The 15745-nt window shown below is 42.7% G+C and overlaps 1 long non-coding RNA gene across 1 annotated transcript; it reads left to right on the top strand.

The window, feature by feature from the left end:
* Positions 1–234: 234 nt before the first annotated feature.
* Positions 235–15239, top strand: LOC311517658. The gene is made up of 2 exons (XR_014710755.1): positions 235–309; positions 13837–15239. It is a non-coding gene; the product is annotated as an uncharacterized lncRNA (long non-coding RNA).
* Positions 15240–15745: the final 506 nt, after the last annotated feature.

Raw genomic sequence — 15745 nt, 5'->3', positions numbered from 1 at the left:
GCACCTGTCATAAACATAAAGGGAAGGGTAACCACCTTTCTGTATACAGTGCTATAAAATCCCTCCTGGCCAGAGACAACATACTGTTACCTGTAAAGGGTTAAGAAGCTCAGCTAACTTGGCTGGCACCTGACCCAAAGGACCAATAAGGGAATAAGATACTTTCAAATCTTTGGGGGGGCGGGGAAGGCTTTTGTTTGTGCTCTTTGTTTACTTGTTTGTTCTCTCTTGGGACTGAGAGAGGCCAGACAGAAATCCATCTTCTCCAACCCATCCTAATCCAAGTCTCCAATATTGCAAACACTATAGGTAAGCCAGGCAAGGCGGATTAGTTTATCTTTTGTTTTATGTGAATTTTCCCTGTGTTAAGAGGGAGGTTTATTCCTGTTTTCTGTAACTTTAAGGTTTTACCCAGAGGGGGATCCTCTGTGTTTTGAATCTGAATACCCTGTAAAGTATTTTCCATCCTGATTTTACAGAGGTGATTCTTTTACCTTTTCTTTAATTAAAATCTCTTCTTTTAAGAACCTGATTGATTTTTCATTGTTCTTAAGATTCAAGGGTTTGGGTCTGTGTTCACCTGTACAAATTGGTGAGGATTATTAACAAGCCTTCCTCAGGAAAGGGAGTGTAGGGCTTGGGGGGATATTTTGGGGAAAGACGTCTCCAAGTGGCCTCTTTCCCTGTTCTTTGTTTAAAACACCTGGCGGTGGCAGCATACTGTTCAAGGCCAAGGCAAAGTTTGTACCTTGGGGAAGGTTTTAACCTAAACTGGTAAGAATAAGTTTAGGGGGTCTTTCATGCGGGTCTCCACATCCGTACCCTAGAGTTCAGAGTGGGGAAGGAACCCTGACAGCATCCAATTAATTTACTTGTTTCTCTTATTCTATTTTATGTTTGTTCTAACATGCATTCCCTTGTGGGTAAATCTTTATAGCTGTGTCTAGTCCTGGAAAAAAAAATCTTCTCCTGTTTACGAAGCCTAATGTTTGAGAGGTTCACATTTTTGGGTACACCTGGGATGTATAGGATGACTGAAGTTACAGAGGGAAAAGACCTGCTATGTCCATCTCTCCGCAAGTGCAGAATTATAGTGCCTTGGTAAAGAATGGTTTCAGAGTAACAGCCGTGTTAGTCTGTATTCGCAAAAAGAAAAGGAGTACTTGTGGCACCTTAGAGACTAACCAATTAATTTGAGCATGAGCTTTCGTGAGCTACAGCTCACTTCATCGGATGCATGCCGTGGAAACTGCAGCAGACTTTATTTATACACAGAGAATATGAAAAAATACCTCCTCCCACCCCACTGTCCTGCTGGTAATAGTAATATGGTAATATTACCAGCAGGACAGTGGGGTGGGAGGAGGTATTTTTTCATATTCTCTGTGTATAAATAAAGTCTGCTGCAGTTTCCACGGCATGCATCCGATGAAGTGAGCTGTAGCTCACGAAAGCTCATGCTCAAATAAATTGGTTAGTCTCTAAGGTGCCACAAGTACTCCTTTTCTTTTTGGTAAAGAATGTATCTGTATTAAACAGATATTGCACTTGATCTTGGACACACTCAATATGTTTGGATGGAAAGTATCCTTTGTATGCTTCAAATTCTAATCTGCCTTGAAAACATTTGGTGAACTTTAACAGTGTGGTGGGAGGACTAAGAAATATCCTTGTATTAAAATAGTGTAAACTTTTCTGCTGCAATTTCCTCTGTAGTCTGTCACTTAGTTTTTTTTTTTCCCCAGGAGACACAGTCTCTCAGTGATCTGTGAATATTGTTGTTGCTTGTCTCAGAATTAATTAGGTAGCTTGTATCACTGTGTTAAAATGACTCAAACAAATAAAATGTGCAGGAATATAATTCCATTTTGATGTTGGCAGCTGGAAGCTACCAGCACTGGACATCACTATGATAATCCACAGAGTGGCTAGCTATGATACTGAGGATGTCAACCAGGTAAATGACTGCTGAATTGGAGGATTGGGCCAAAAGAAATCTGATGAGGTTCAATAAGGATAAGTGCAGGGTCCTGCACTTAGGATGGAAGAATCCAATGCACAGCTACAGACTAGGGACCGAATGGCTAGGCAGCAGTTCTGCAGAAAAGGACCTAGGGGTGACAGTGGACGAGAAGCTGGATATGAGTCAGCAGTGTGCCCTTGTTGCCAAGAAGGCCAATGGCATTTTGGGATGTATAAGTAGGGGCATAGCGAGCAGATCGAGGGACGTGATCGTTCCCCTCTATTCGACATTGGTGAGGCCTCATCTGGAGTACTGTGTCCAGTTTTGGGCCCCACACTTCAAGAAGGATGTGGATAAATTGGAGAGAGTCCAGCGAAGGGCAACAAAAATGATTAGGGTTCTAGAACACATGACTTATGAGGAGAGGCTGAGGGATCTGGGATTGTTTAGCCTGCAGAAGAGAAGAATGAGGGGGGATTTGATAGCTGCTTTCAACTACCTGAAAGGGGGTTCCAAAGAGGATGGCTCTAGACTGTTCTCAATGGTAGCAGATGACAGAACGAGGAGTAATGGTCTCAAGTTGCAGTGGGGGAGGTTTAGATTGGATATTAGGAAAAACTTTTTCACTAAAAGGGTGGTGAAACACTGGAATGCGTTACCTAGGGAGGTGGTAGAATCTCCTTCCTTAGAGGTTTTTAAGGTCAGGCTTGACAAAGCCCTGGCTGGGATGATTTAACTGGGAATTGGTCCTGCTTCGAGCAGGGGGTTGGACTAGATGACCTTCAGGGGTCCCTTCCAACCCTGATATTCTATGATTCTATGATTCTATGAATTCAAGAACATTGCAAAAGTCACTAATGTTGAAGTCACACATGCATAGCCACAATATTTATTGAACAAAAACTTATTTTTGTATGTGTTCTGGAATCATAAAACAGTGGATTTGGGAGAGGAAAATGCACTTCTTCCATATTAATTTTTTTTAGTCATGTTTGCATCCAATTTCATATAGTAGCCATTGGGATTTTCTGGTACAATACCTGGGCTAGATCCAGAAATTGGATGCACCAGTGAGTTCAAGACATGCAGGGGGCATGCTTGTGTGAAGCCCAATGGAAGTCCAGGGTGCAGCTTGGTGGATCTAGTTTAGAATTTAATCCTTTCATTGTGTAGTTGTTTTATCCAAATAATAACCAGAAATCTTTTAGGGTCCCATAGGATCCCTTCTACCTCCCAAGCTTGTTTATTTTGGTAGTGATAATTCCTCCCTAGTCCTGGTCTTCACATCAATAGAAAAGCATTTTTTTGTTCCTTGATATCAAGAACTCTACCTCCATGAGACCTTGCCAAGGGAGATACTCAATCATCGATTTGGATTTACTTGTATCTGAAACCTATGATCCCTGCTGTTCTGACTGAGCCCACTAGGAACAACAGGCAATCTGGATTTCACAATTATGATGAGATTTTCAGAATCACTCAAATAAAAAATATGTGGATCGGCTTTTTTGGGTTAGATGAAGAGGGCCTTCACTGCCCCTTGTGTCATCATTTACACCTTTACAGAGTGAATGCAAAGAGGGTATAAGACCACCACCAAACGAGATTCCTTCACTCACTTCCACACATGATACCATTTTACATCCACTTTGCTCAGGTGCAAATGACTGACAGCAGAGGCTGTATCAGGAGGAGAAAAAAGTATCTCTGTATCTTTAGAATGTGGAGCAGACTGGGGGCAGGGAGAAAAGAGGGGCAGCCTGGGGGAAAAAGAACTTCTTTGAAAGAAAATGGGAGAGTGAGTTGGAGGAGCTCTGCAGGAGACCTTAGTGGGTTTCCACAAAGCTCCATGCAGGGCTTACAGTGGCTGTTTGATCTGTTATGGGAGTGAGAAAGAGGTGAAAACAAGTGGGAACACAAGCAGCAAAAATATCCTGCTTTGAACAACCCTTCACCACAAACATACACATGTAGTTCAGCTGATCCGACAAACACAGAGGAGAACTGTAGACATTGTAACTGAGGAAGTGGGGGTACTATTTTCAGATGAGCAGCTCCTTTCTTTTCCTTTCTCCTGCATGGAGTCAGCAGAGAAGTAGACCCCCGCATCTACTAGTTCAGCGTTGACCAACCCCTATAGACAGAGCAGCAGACAATGAGAAATCAATTGATGGTCACTGAAAAATAATACACCCAAAGGGTCAAATGTGGAGGGACCACAGCTCTTAATCTACCATGCTGCATACTTATTTATCAGAAATGCACCCTGCCATAAATGAACATTTCTTGCCTAATTTGTTTTCAGAGAAAAATCATTTGCTTAATACTGGTGGCAATGAACATAAATACAGTACATTAACTGTCTAGTGTCTGCCTAGAAAGACTTGAGTTTTTCAGAGTGTGTGGTTAGTGGCGGAAGAACAAGACAAACTTGAAAGTACAGATTTTTTAAAGTATTTTTGTCTCCAATATCTACTTTTACCCAAAAGTTTAGATAAGTTTCTCATAAATATCCGTATTTTTCCAGCCTTATCTAAATGAAACTTCCAACCCTTGTTACATGCCCATCACAATATCGGTTTTTTCTGGTCATGTGACACTGATCTTAGAATAAACTTTTTAAAAATCAGAGACTAACTGAAACATGGTAGAAAGAAAGGATGAAGTAAGTAGTTAAGAAATAATATATTTTTCTGCACTTACTGGATATCTCAAAGGCATATACGGTATACAGTTTTATTGTGTGTATGTGTGGGAAATATATATCATTAGGGCTGTCGATTAATCATAGTTAACTCAGATGATTAACTCAAAAATTAATCGTGATTAACCTCCGTTTCAATGGCACCGTTAAATAATAGAATACCAATTGAAATTTATTAAGTATTTTTGGATGTTTTTCTACATTTTCAAATATATTGATTTCAGTTACAATACAGAATACAAAGTGTACACTGCTCACTTTATATTATTTTTATTACAAATATTTGCACTGTAAAAATGATCAGCAAAAGTAATCATATTTTTCAGTTCACCTCATGCAAGTACTGTAGTGCAATCTCTTTATTGTGAAAATGCAACTTACAAATCTAGATTTTTTTTGTGACATATCTGCACTCAAAAACAAAACAATGCAAAACTTTAGAGCCTACAAGTCTACACAGCCCTACTTCTTGTTCAGCCAATCTCTAAGACAAACAAGATTGTTTACATTTACCGGCGATAATGCTGCCCACTTCTTATTTACAATGTCACCTGAAAGTGAGAACAGGCGTTCGCATGGGACTTTTGTAGCCGGCATTGCAAGGATATTTATGTGCCAGATATGCTAACATTCGTATGCCCCTTCATGCCTCAGCCACCATTCCAGAGGACATGCTTCCATGCTGATGACGCTCATTAAAAAAATAATGTGTTAATTAAATTTGTGACTGAACTCCTTGGGGAAGAATTGTATGTCTCTGGCTCTGTTTTACCAGTATTCTGCCATATATTTCATGTTTTATAGTAGTCTTGGATGATGACTCAGCACATGTTGTTCATTTTAAGAACACTTTCGCTGCAGATTTCACAAAACACAAAGAAGGTATCAATGTGAGATTTTTAAAGATAGCTCCAGCACTTGACCTAAGGTTTAAGGATCTGATCTGGATGGGGTGTGTGGAGCATGCTTTCAGAATTCTTAAAAGAGCAACACTCCGATTCAGAAACTACAGAACTCAAACCACCAAAAAAGAAAATCAACCTTCTGTTGGTGGCATCTGACTCAGATTATGAAAATGAACATGCGTAGGTCCGCACTACTTTGGATTATTGAGCGGAACCTGTCATCAGCATGCACACATGTTCTCTGGAATGGTGGATGAAGCATGAAGGGACATATGAATCTTTAGCATGTCTGGCATGTAAGTATCTTGCGAAGCTGGCTGCAGCAGTGCCATGCAAACGTCTGTTCTCACTTTCTGGTGACACTGAAAACAAGAAGCAGGCAGCATTATCTCCTGCAAATGTAAACAAACTTGTTTGTCTGAGCAATTGGCTGAACAAGAAATAGGACTGCGTGGAATTGTAGACTCTAAAGTTTTAGATTGTTTTATATTTTAATGCAGTTATTTTTTGTACGTAATTCTAAATTTGTAAGTTCAACTTCCATGATTAAGAGATTGCACTACAGTACTCGTATTAGGTGAATTGAAAAATATTATTTATTTTGGTTTTTTACAGTGGAAATATTTGTAATAAAAATAAATATAAAGTGAGCACTGTACACTTTCTATTTTGTGTTGTAACTGAAATCAATATATTTGAAAATGTAGAAAACATACAAACGTTTAAATAAATGGTTTAACAGTGCGATTAATCGTGATAATTTTTTTAATTGCTTGACAGCCCTACATATAATACATATAAAATGGTAAAAGTTCTGTTACTACCATATTTGAAAAACATTTTGACTATTCTTAATCAGATCAAAAACAGTGGTTGCTTGCCTATATAATCTTTGCTGCCTTGATCTATTTCCTGAGTTCAGTGTAAGTGTCTTTCTCTGGATTCCCATGTTTAATGATGTGTGCCCACAGAATGAATTTAACTCTGTGTATTTGGCTATACTACAGAGGTGAGATATAGGCTACAATGCCCATTATTTGTATTTGTGATGGTGTTTGAGATATAACAAGGTATGGAAGTACATCTGTTTTTATCAGTGAACACTATTTTTGGAAGAACTTGTGCAACTTAACATAGGTTTGCATTGTTAAATCATTACAACAACAAAATTGCAACACTGCTAGAAAATAGTGATGTCTTCATCTAGTCCTTATTTGGATATACTGGGGTTGTACACCTCTTGTGAAGTCTCCACATCTCCTCTTGTAATGAGACCAGATGTTTTGCACTGGAGTTTGTCTTAAGCATTGTCCTGGATACACAACTAACAGGGATGAACAGATCCACTTAAATAGCATAGATTCTCAGATAATTCTTAAATTATTGTGTGCGCGCTATATACAAGATAATCATGTGTAAGTGGGGTCTGAATGAGCTCTCCTCTGACATCTAGGGATAAGCTTGGGGAAAAGACTTCAGGAGCAGACCATGATTGCAAAGACATGCCTACTCTGTTTAGGGGTGCAGCAGACAGAGCTGCTTTGCCAAAATGATCAATTTTGGCTCGTTTTACATGACAAATCACTCTAGTATTCGAATGCAGGGTGTATCAGGCCCTTTGAGGTGCCCTTTCAGAAGCCTTGTGGTCCTACCATACCCTGCCCCAGAAAAGAGCAGTAGAGGTGAGTCCTCCAAGCTGCCTAGAGAGGCTGGGGGGAAGGAGCCAATCACAGAAAGGCTGCAGGGAGCAACCAGTCGGAGCCCAGCAGGCTCATATAAAAAGGAGCTGCTTGACAGAACAGATCAGTTCTGGCTGGAGCCAGGATTGTGCTCCTGGCTAGGTGCAGGAGTTGCAGTACCTGGACAGAGCAGTGGCTGGCTGAAGCCAGAGAAGCGAGGAAGGTGGCCTTGGCTAGTGACTGGAACTCAAGCAAGAGACTTCAGCCCTGAGGTAAGGGTGAAGCTGAAAGTGCTGGGGCTAAGAAGGGAAGTGGCCCAGAGAAGCACAGCAGCAAGTAGTTGAAGGGAAGCAGCCAGTGGGAGCTAAATAGAGGCTCCCTGGGTTGGGACCCAGAGTAGTGGGCAGGCCTGGGTTCTCTCCCTCTCCCCCCATCTGCTACAGGCAGAGTGCCCTGAGCCAAGGGAAGGGAGCTTAACCAAACCCAGATAAGGGGGCAGAAGACCCTGAAGAAGGTCAGCCTTTAGTTGAACTGTGTTAACCTCACAAGGGGATTGAACTGAACTAGTGACTCAGCTGGGGGCAGGAAGGCTTGCTACAGAGCAAAGAGGCTTTGAAAGCTAGCCCAGAAGGGGCTGAGGCTAATCAGGGAACTGATAGGCCTTGTTAGACTGACTGAGAACCAAGCCCAGAGACAGAGCTATGGACTGAAATGTTACAGAGGGCACTGTGGGATTTGTACCCCAGAAGAGGTCTGTTTTGTTGCACACCTACAGACGGTGTGACTTGGCTGGAGGATCAAGCCACTGAAAACTGCTCGAGAAGTTTAACTATTAACAGGGGTCACAGCAAGGAGAGAGTGCAGGTGCAGACACACCTGGCTGGCAAGGGCTCTCCTGTGAGATAAGTGGCCCTATCGCAAGGGGTAATGAGACGTCGTTATCCTTAGTGTACGAGTACAGGGCAGCAGACTGTGCTTGGCATGCCTTGAATGAGGGGGTCACCCTACACCAAACCTCACTTGCTAAGTGGGGAGTAGGGATGCCAAATCCTTGTGGGGAGAAATGTGGGTGAGACAGGTGTTCCTCCTTGAGGTGTAGACTCTGGCCAATAAGTCCTAGGTCCCTCTCTCAGATTTAATAACCTCTGATTGGACTCATTTGAGAGTTCTTGTTTTTGCTTGGTGATTCCTAGAGCTGACATCACTGCTGAGCTTGTGTGGGGACAGTGAAAGACAGCATAGAAACTGCACTGGCTGTGAGGTTCCCCGCTACCTGTGGAAATCACAGAGCTGGGTTAACTGCTGGAACCTCAGAACATGACATTGTGGAAGCAACAAGCAGCGGCGGCTAGTGGTGGTAGAGGAGCAGCAGCAAAAAATGGTAGCAGTGAGCCAGTTGCAGAGACATTGCTCAACACCTCTTCTCTTCTTCTCCCCCCCCCCAACCCCAGGTGGAAGGTGAACCCCAGGAATGCACCTTTGAACTCTGCATCTTCACTAACCAAGGCCAGCTAACTGAGTGGGGTGCAGTGCAGGGAGAGGGGAGTGATGTGTTAAAGGGATGTTTGTTCATTGGACTTTCCCATTGCAAGGTGGGAAACTGAGGTAAAGGACACTACCCAATTCACTGTGGGGTTGGGTTTGCTTATGGTCACATGCTTTTGAATGTGGTTGTGGTGTTTTACCAAATTAATTCTGGGTTTCCTTTCCCTTTTAATAAGTTCCCTTTTCTTACACACCTCCCCACTTGCAGACACTGAGTCTGCATTGCCTGAGAGGTGCTGAAGGGTAGGGTTAAGTTTTCCCAGATTACTACATGGGGGCTTGAGCCAGTTCTCTTTTTGTATTAAGAGGAACCTTGGGATACTGAACCTGGCCTTTGTTGCTGCTGACTCTACCTGGGTTACACCCATAACACTGAAAGAAAATGGAAGCGTGCAGATAGGAACATCTCGGAGCACCCTAGCCTCATTTGATTCACACCTCACATATCATGGCAAATTTGAAAGCTATAGTCAAAGGTTGCTCTCGAAAGGAGCATATCCTTATAATGGAGACTCTCTAAAGTCTCCCTTTCTTTACTCAGGAGCTCAGGTAAGCAAAGTTGGCACTTCTGTTAGTTTGTCTCTTTGTATTTATGCCCCAGCCTCATTCATCCCCTTTCCCTGGTAAGACTGAGATAAAGTAGTGATCACCTACTTGGATCTGCCTCAAATTATCATCTCATTTAAAATGTTAATCTGGACTAATTCAAGATAAGGTGATGGGTTTCAATTAAAATGGCTATTTGCTTAGAATGTATTTTCATAGACCCTCCTCCCTGTTGCTAAATCTGCAGGCCAGTTGAAGGTCTTCAACCTTCTGAGGATGTTGGGGGGGCCCCCCCACACCGTATTGTTTCATCCCATCAGGGCCATAAAATACATGAGGGATCATTTGAAAATATGAGCCATGGAGAAACTTTAACCACTGATGTAGTCACATTGGCTGACATCCAAAGCCTATTGATTTCATTGGACTTTGCATCAGGCCCATAAAGTAGCTCATAAAATCACCAGTGTATGAAGAGCTTTAGTTCTCAAAGTTGAAGAAGAAAATAAAATTGTGCAAGGCTCCTGATGTCATTGAAGGGACAAAATTATTACTTATATTCGTATGTTCTGACCTTGCATTAATTAGCAGTTTAACTACTGGGAATTTCATTGGAGTATATCATAGACTTGAAGTTCAATATGGGAAAGTTTTTAGTATCTCATCTAGTGCATGATTGGTCAATACTAAATTATATTTATATATATATATTTTTTTTTGCAGGGACCAATGCATTTCATTGAATAGTTAAATGTCTCCAGTAACTGAGAATCCAATATGTCCTTTGGAAGAACATTACACAACAGAATAGATTTCATATTTTGGATTATATTGATTTTTCTAGTTTTGTTTCTGGGACTTTCCACAATGTGTTACAGAAAGATAGCATGATCTTTGCACCAAAGAAGCTACTCTCGAAAAGACAAAAGCAAGATGGAGGTGATTGGTAGAGGGAAAAGGAACAACAAACAAGTAAGGTGATGTCATTGGCTATGTCAAATAAGACATGGCTTTTGGTTTGTTTGGTTTTGTTTACATAGAATATATAAAGTTATGTAGGCTACTCCAATTGATGTTTCTACCATGGTGCTATTGGACGGTAGTTATTTGTAGGCATCATGGTTGAAGTAGTTCTGCAGGAGGGATTTGGATGAGAAGCATGCCATAGCCTTGAGGACTGGCCTTATGCAGGTTGCCCTGCAAGTAGAGGAGAGGATGGAAGAAGGTACAGAGATTTGATGAGGCAGGGGACAATGAGCTTGCTGAGTCTGGCATCATTGGCAAAGCCGATGGGATGGGGTGCAATATAATAAGGAGCAGGGTGGGGGCAGAAGAATGCAGGATCTTGAGGGCAAGACTCCAAGCCTGAGTTTCTTACAATAGATGAAAGGAAGCCAATGGGCAAAGAACGGATCCTACCTTATTCTACACTATCACATCCTAACCAAACATCTTAAATTCATACCTAGATAAAGGAGTGCTGGCAAAAATGGAGAAAACCATACTTCTCACTTATCTGCCAATCTCAATGCACCTCAGAAAGGTAAATAAGTATCATTATGCTCAAGCACAGCAAGGTTGAGGTACTTGGAGTCACCATCAAAGCTGGAGACAGACCTTGGATCTCCTGACTCCCAAGCCCATGTTCTCTACTAAACAATGCTGCCTCCCATTAGTCTCTAGATCTTTGGAAGTAGAAATACCTTTTCTGTCTCATTTTGTGTCCTCCTGACTGTTACCCAGGGTGCATATGGCTCTGCTAGCCCTGCCACTGAAGAAATGCATTTGGGTTTCTGGTCTGAATTCACAGACAGCGTGCTGAACTGAATGTTTCTGAAATGAAGCAAATCCAACTGTAATGGCCTTGCCATGGGCGCATCCTAATTAATAGCAAACATTTCCATATGTTACACCTTTTGTGCAGACCTGTCTTTTGTGATTTAAATGCTCTGAGTCGTCTCATAAAAGACTTTCACACTGGGGATAACTTTGACCTGTGTCACAGCACACTTTCACTTACCTCTCATAGGTTTGATTCTTTTTTTTTTTCATGCCCCTCCAGCTAATTATCAGATTTGTTTGCTTCATCCACTGCTTTCCCTCTGACAGCCCTGTCACTTTCTCCTTCATTCCGCAGTAAAGTTATAATGCTGAATTTGACACTGTGATCATTTTCATGGCAACAGACTGTGGTGTCATAATGATGGATTATGATGACTTCACTGCAGGATCAAGCAGGAGGAGAAGCTCAGTTTTGGGCAGGGAAAATTTTTTTACAGAACATCAATGCCTTCCAAAACAGTGGGGAGAAATATTGACCGTAAATTTTCTAAATCAAATTGCTACATATATTGCAAAATATTCTTTTTGTTATCTTTGTCCCAGTCTGCAGATCCCACTAATGATGCTTGGTGAATCTTTGTGTATCCCTCAAGTCCTGGAAAACCTTTGGATGGTTATCTGAAGCTTTCTAAATTTATTGTTCTTTTTGGAGGTTTCAAGACCAAAAAGAACAGGCTTTCACAAGAGATTTCTACTGTGGTTATTACTATTAATGTTCTATTATTTATACCATGCTATGGGTGTACATGATGCTTCACAGACAAATACAATGACAGGTTATTGCCTCAAGTTGCTTGGAGCCTAGTAAACAAAGGGAAGGGGTGAGGTTTGGGCTAGACTGGAAGTAACCTTTCTTGTGGTAGCTTGGTGCTTCAATTTCTAGTTCTTCCCCCCCCCCCCCCCCAGTCTGTTAACCTTTGTTCTGAGCCAAAGGTTAAAATTTTAGATAAATCTTAAGGCTGATTCTAATCTTAGACTAGTTTATGTGTGTTTCCTACACCCCTAAACTTTACACATCTTCTCTAGGCTTCCAAGGAGCTTGACTGCCATAGCATAGGTCAGGTTGCGGAGGCAGATGAGGCTGGAAGCTGGAGTACAGCTGCTGTATAACAAAGACTTATACAGTAAAATTAGAGCATACAGTTTCTCAATTACCTTAGTGCTTCTGAAATATTGTAGTGAATTATCTTGGGAATCTAGGACCCAGCCTAGCACTCCCTCCCTCACCTCCAGCACAGGGAGCATACTGGGGGTGGGGAAGGGGCATGACAGAGATCCCCCTTTTAGACTTTATGCTAGTGGTGTACATTAGAGCAGTCCTGTGGCTGCTCTAGCTACCACTGGGGCCAGACTTGTGCGGAATCCCATCCTCTGTCAAAGCTGAATTCGGCTATAGGGGAAAATTAAGCTCTGTTTTTGTGGCTGTGCAGCCATGCTAACACCTAGTGGGCACTACCAGAATACAAATAATAAATAACATGAAAGTGGGCTAGCTCTATAACTGGGTCTCTAGCACAGAAAAATAATCCCTTCTGTAGCCCATGTTCTGCTGTCTGATAATAGCTGTTCCCTCTTGTACAAGGAAATTCCTTGCTAGAGACTCCTCCAGGATTCTAGAGTTAGATGCATTTTGTGTTCACAATATTTAGTGTTACTATATGCTGACATTGCATTGGATCTCTTTGGAGCCAATGGTAAATACTATGTACACCCAAGTTATTCTTAAAGGGTGGTATTCTCTTCATACTAAGGACTAATACATGATCTATAACAGCGTGGCCACATTACTGACCCTTTGAGCTGCATATGACAATCTTCAGAAGGTTGAGAGTTGCAGCACAACTGCTGGGGCTTCAGTTCATGGAAAGCACCTGCTGGGGCTTGGGGATTCAGCCCCCACTCCTGTTGAAGCCCCAAACCCCAGCAGGTGCACCCAGTGGGGCTGCAGCCTCAAGATGCTCCCCCCTATCCCACCACCCCATTGCAAGGCAGAAATCCCAAGCTCTTCCCCCTCCCCGCCCCGTCTGGTAGGTAGAGAATGTGGGGGTTACGTGGGTGTAGTTCTGCAAGATCCACTTTAACTGTGGTTCACGAGCTGCATGTGGCTCTTTTACAGTTTGGCCACCAGAATATATAATGTTATGAGCTGGGTGACACCTAGTTCTGGGTTAAGATAAACGCTTTGAGACTGATAGATGTGAACTCACCCTTCAGTTAACACAATTATAAGTATAAGGTGTGTCTGAAGCTGCCCAGGATTTTTTGGCTGAGTATTGTGTTGGGTAGGGGTGTGTGTGTGTGTGTGTGTGTGGAAGAGAGATCACCCACAAACTGAGGCTATGTCGATACTACAGAGTAAAGTTGACTTAAGTTACGTCTGCTATCATAAGTGCCTTTAATTACATTGGTTGTGCAAATCCACACAACGTTCCTTGTGTTGGCAAAGCGCATCCACAGTTGGCAGTTTTGCATGTACAGAGTGTTGCATTGTGGGTAGCTATCCCACTGTGCAACTCGCTACTCTCTGCCATCCTCTGCTTCTGGGAATGGGTTGTGGTGCATCATGGGGGCGTGCTTACTGTCCCATATGCAGTTCTTTCCTTCCCATCATTCCATGGACTTCCAACTTCATTTTGTGCCATTTTTCAACAGCCCTTGTTAACTGCACACCCACCAACTCTGCCTGAAAGCATGGATCCTGAACTGCTGACCAGTCTGGTAATAACCGTTAAGAACACAATGCATCTGATACTGCAGTACTTCATGAGCTGTGAATCACAAAGTGAATTGGTGGTGCCTGCCCATCTCTGTGCTGTGGAAAGAAATAATTCAGTATTGCTGATGGCATTCAAAGAGTAGCTGCACATGGTGGACCATTGGTACTGAGCTCAGGAAACAATCACTGAATGGTAGGATCACAATGCAATGTATGTATGTGATGAGCATTGGCTGCAGAACTTTCGGATGCACAAATCCATCTTCGTGGAGCTGTGTGCAAGGATACCAGAGTGAGAGCTGCCCTCACTGTGGAAAAGCGAGTGGGGAATTGCTGTGTGGAAGCCGGCAACTCCAGACTGCAACCAGTTAGTTGCTAATAAGTTTGGAGTTGCAAAGGCCACTGTGGGGTTGCGGTGATGCAAGTGTGCCGGGCCTTTAATCATATCCTGCTATGAATGACTGTGACTCTCGGTAATGTGCAGAAAATACTTCATGGCTTTGAGGTGATGGGATTCCCTAACTGCAGCTGGGCGATAGATGGAACACGCATCCCAATTTTGGTGCCAGACTATCTTGTGATGGAGTACATCAACTGGAAAGGCTACTTCTCCATGGTCTTGCAGATGTTGGTGGATCACTGGGGCCATTTCACTGACATCTATGCGGGGTGGTCAGGGAAAGTGCATGATGTGTGCATCTTTAGGAACACTGGACAGTATAAAAAGCTACATGTCTGGAAGAAAAAGTTCCAGGCAGAAGATTCAAATGGGGGATGTGGAAATGCCCATAGTGATCCTGGGAGACCTCACCTACTCTTTGCTCCCATGGCTCATGAAGCCTTACACAGGGAACCTAGACAGTAGCAAGGAGCACTTCAACAACAGGCTCAGCAGGTGCTGACTTACCATTAAATGCCCCTTTGGCTGATTAAAAGGGCACTGGTGCTGCCTTTTTGGCAGGTTAGACCTCAGTGAGGGAAAATATTCTGATGGACATTGCAGCCTGCTGTGCTCTGCATAACATTTGTGAAATGAAGGGGGAAAAGTTTGCTGGTTTTTGAGCAGCCAGATACGAGGCAATTAGAGGGGCACCATGGGGGGGCTATTTGAATTAGGGAGGCTTTGAAGGAGCATTTTGACAATGATTCCCAGTAATGTGTATTTATGTGATGCATTTGGCCAGCCAATGTTTACTTGCTGCCTTGAATGACCCCTGTAGTGCTTGCTTCCTCAGAGTTAATTATACTGAGCAAATATTCTTGCCTATCGCCACTGTGTTTGAACGTTCGCACCAATTAACGTGTGCATGGCACAAATAAAGACTCATTTTATTTCAAAGACTATGTTTAATAACAGGACAAAACACAAAAATGTTGTCAAACAGGAGACATGGTAATGAGGAACAGTCTGTCGGTTACGGCTCTCTCAGCTGTGTGTAACTCCAGCTTTCATTGTGAAACCAGCCATATGGGCAGAGTGCATGGGGTATTGTAAGGGACCAAGAACATGCAAGGAATGGGATGGAGGAATTTGGGAAGAGCATGGTGTGACAGGTTCGATCACAGAAACCCCCTTGGGGCTGCCAACTGCTGTGCCAAGACTACTTCTGTCTTTGCTTTCCTGCCCTGGCAGCTTGGGACTTCAGTACCCTGCCTGGTTTGAGCCAGACCCAGGTCTGAACCACATCCCCTAACAGCTGTAGGCTTAAACTGAAAGCAGCTTAAGAAGTGTTCCTGTCTTTAACACTCAGATGCTCAACTCCAATGAGGTCCAAACCCTAAATAAATCCATTTTACCCTGTATAAAGCTTATACAGGGTAAATTCACATTGTTCGCTGTCTATA

Source organism: Lepidochelys olivacea (genome assembly GCF_965140295.1).
Source record: "Lepidochelys olivacea isolate rLepOli2 genome assembly, chromosome: 1".
Classification (NCBI taxonomy): Eukaryota; Metazoa; Chordata; order Testudines; family Cheloniidae; genus Lepidochelys; species Lepidochelys olivacea.
Note: the sequence above shows the minus strand (reverse complement) of the source record. Positions and strands in the feature narration are given on the sequence as shown.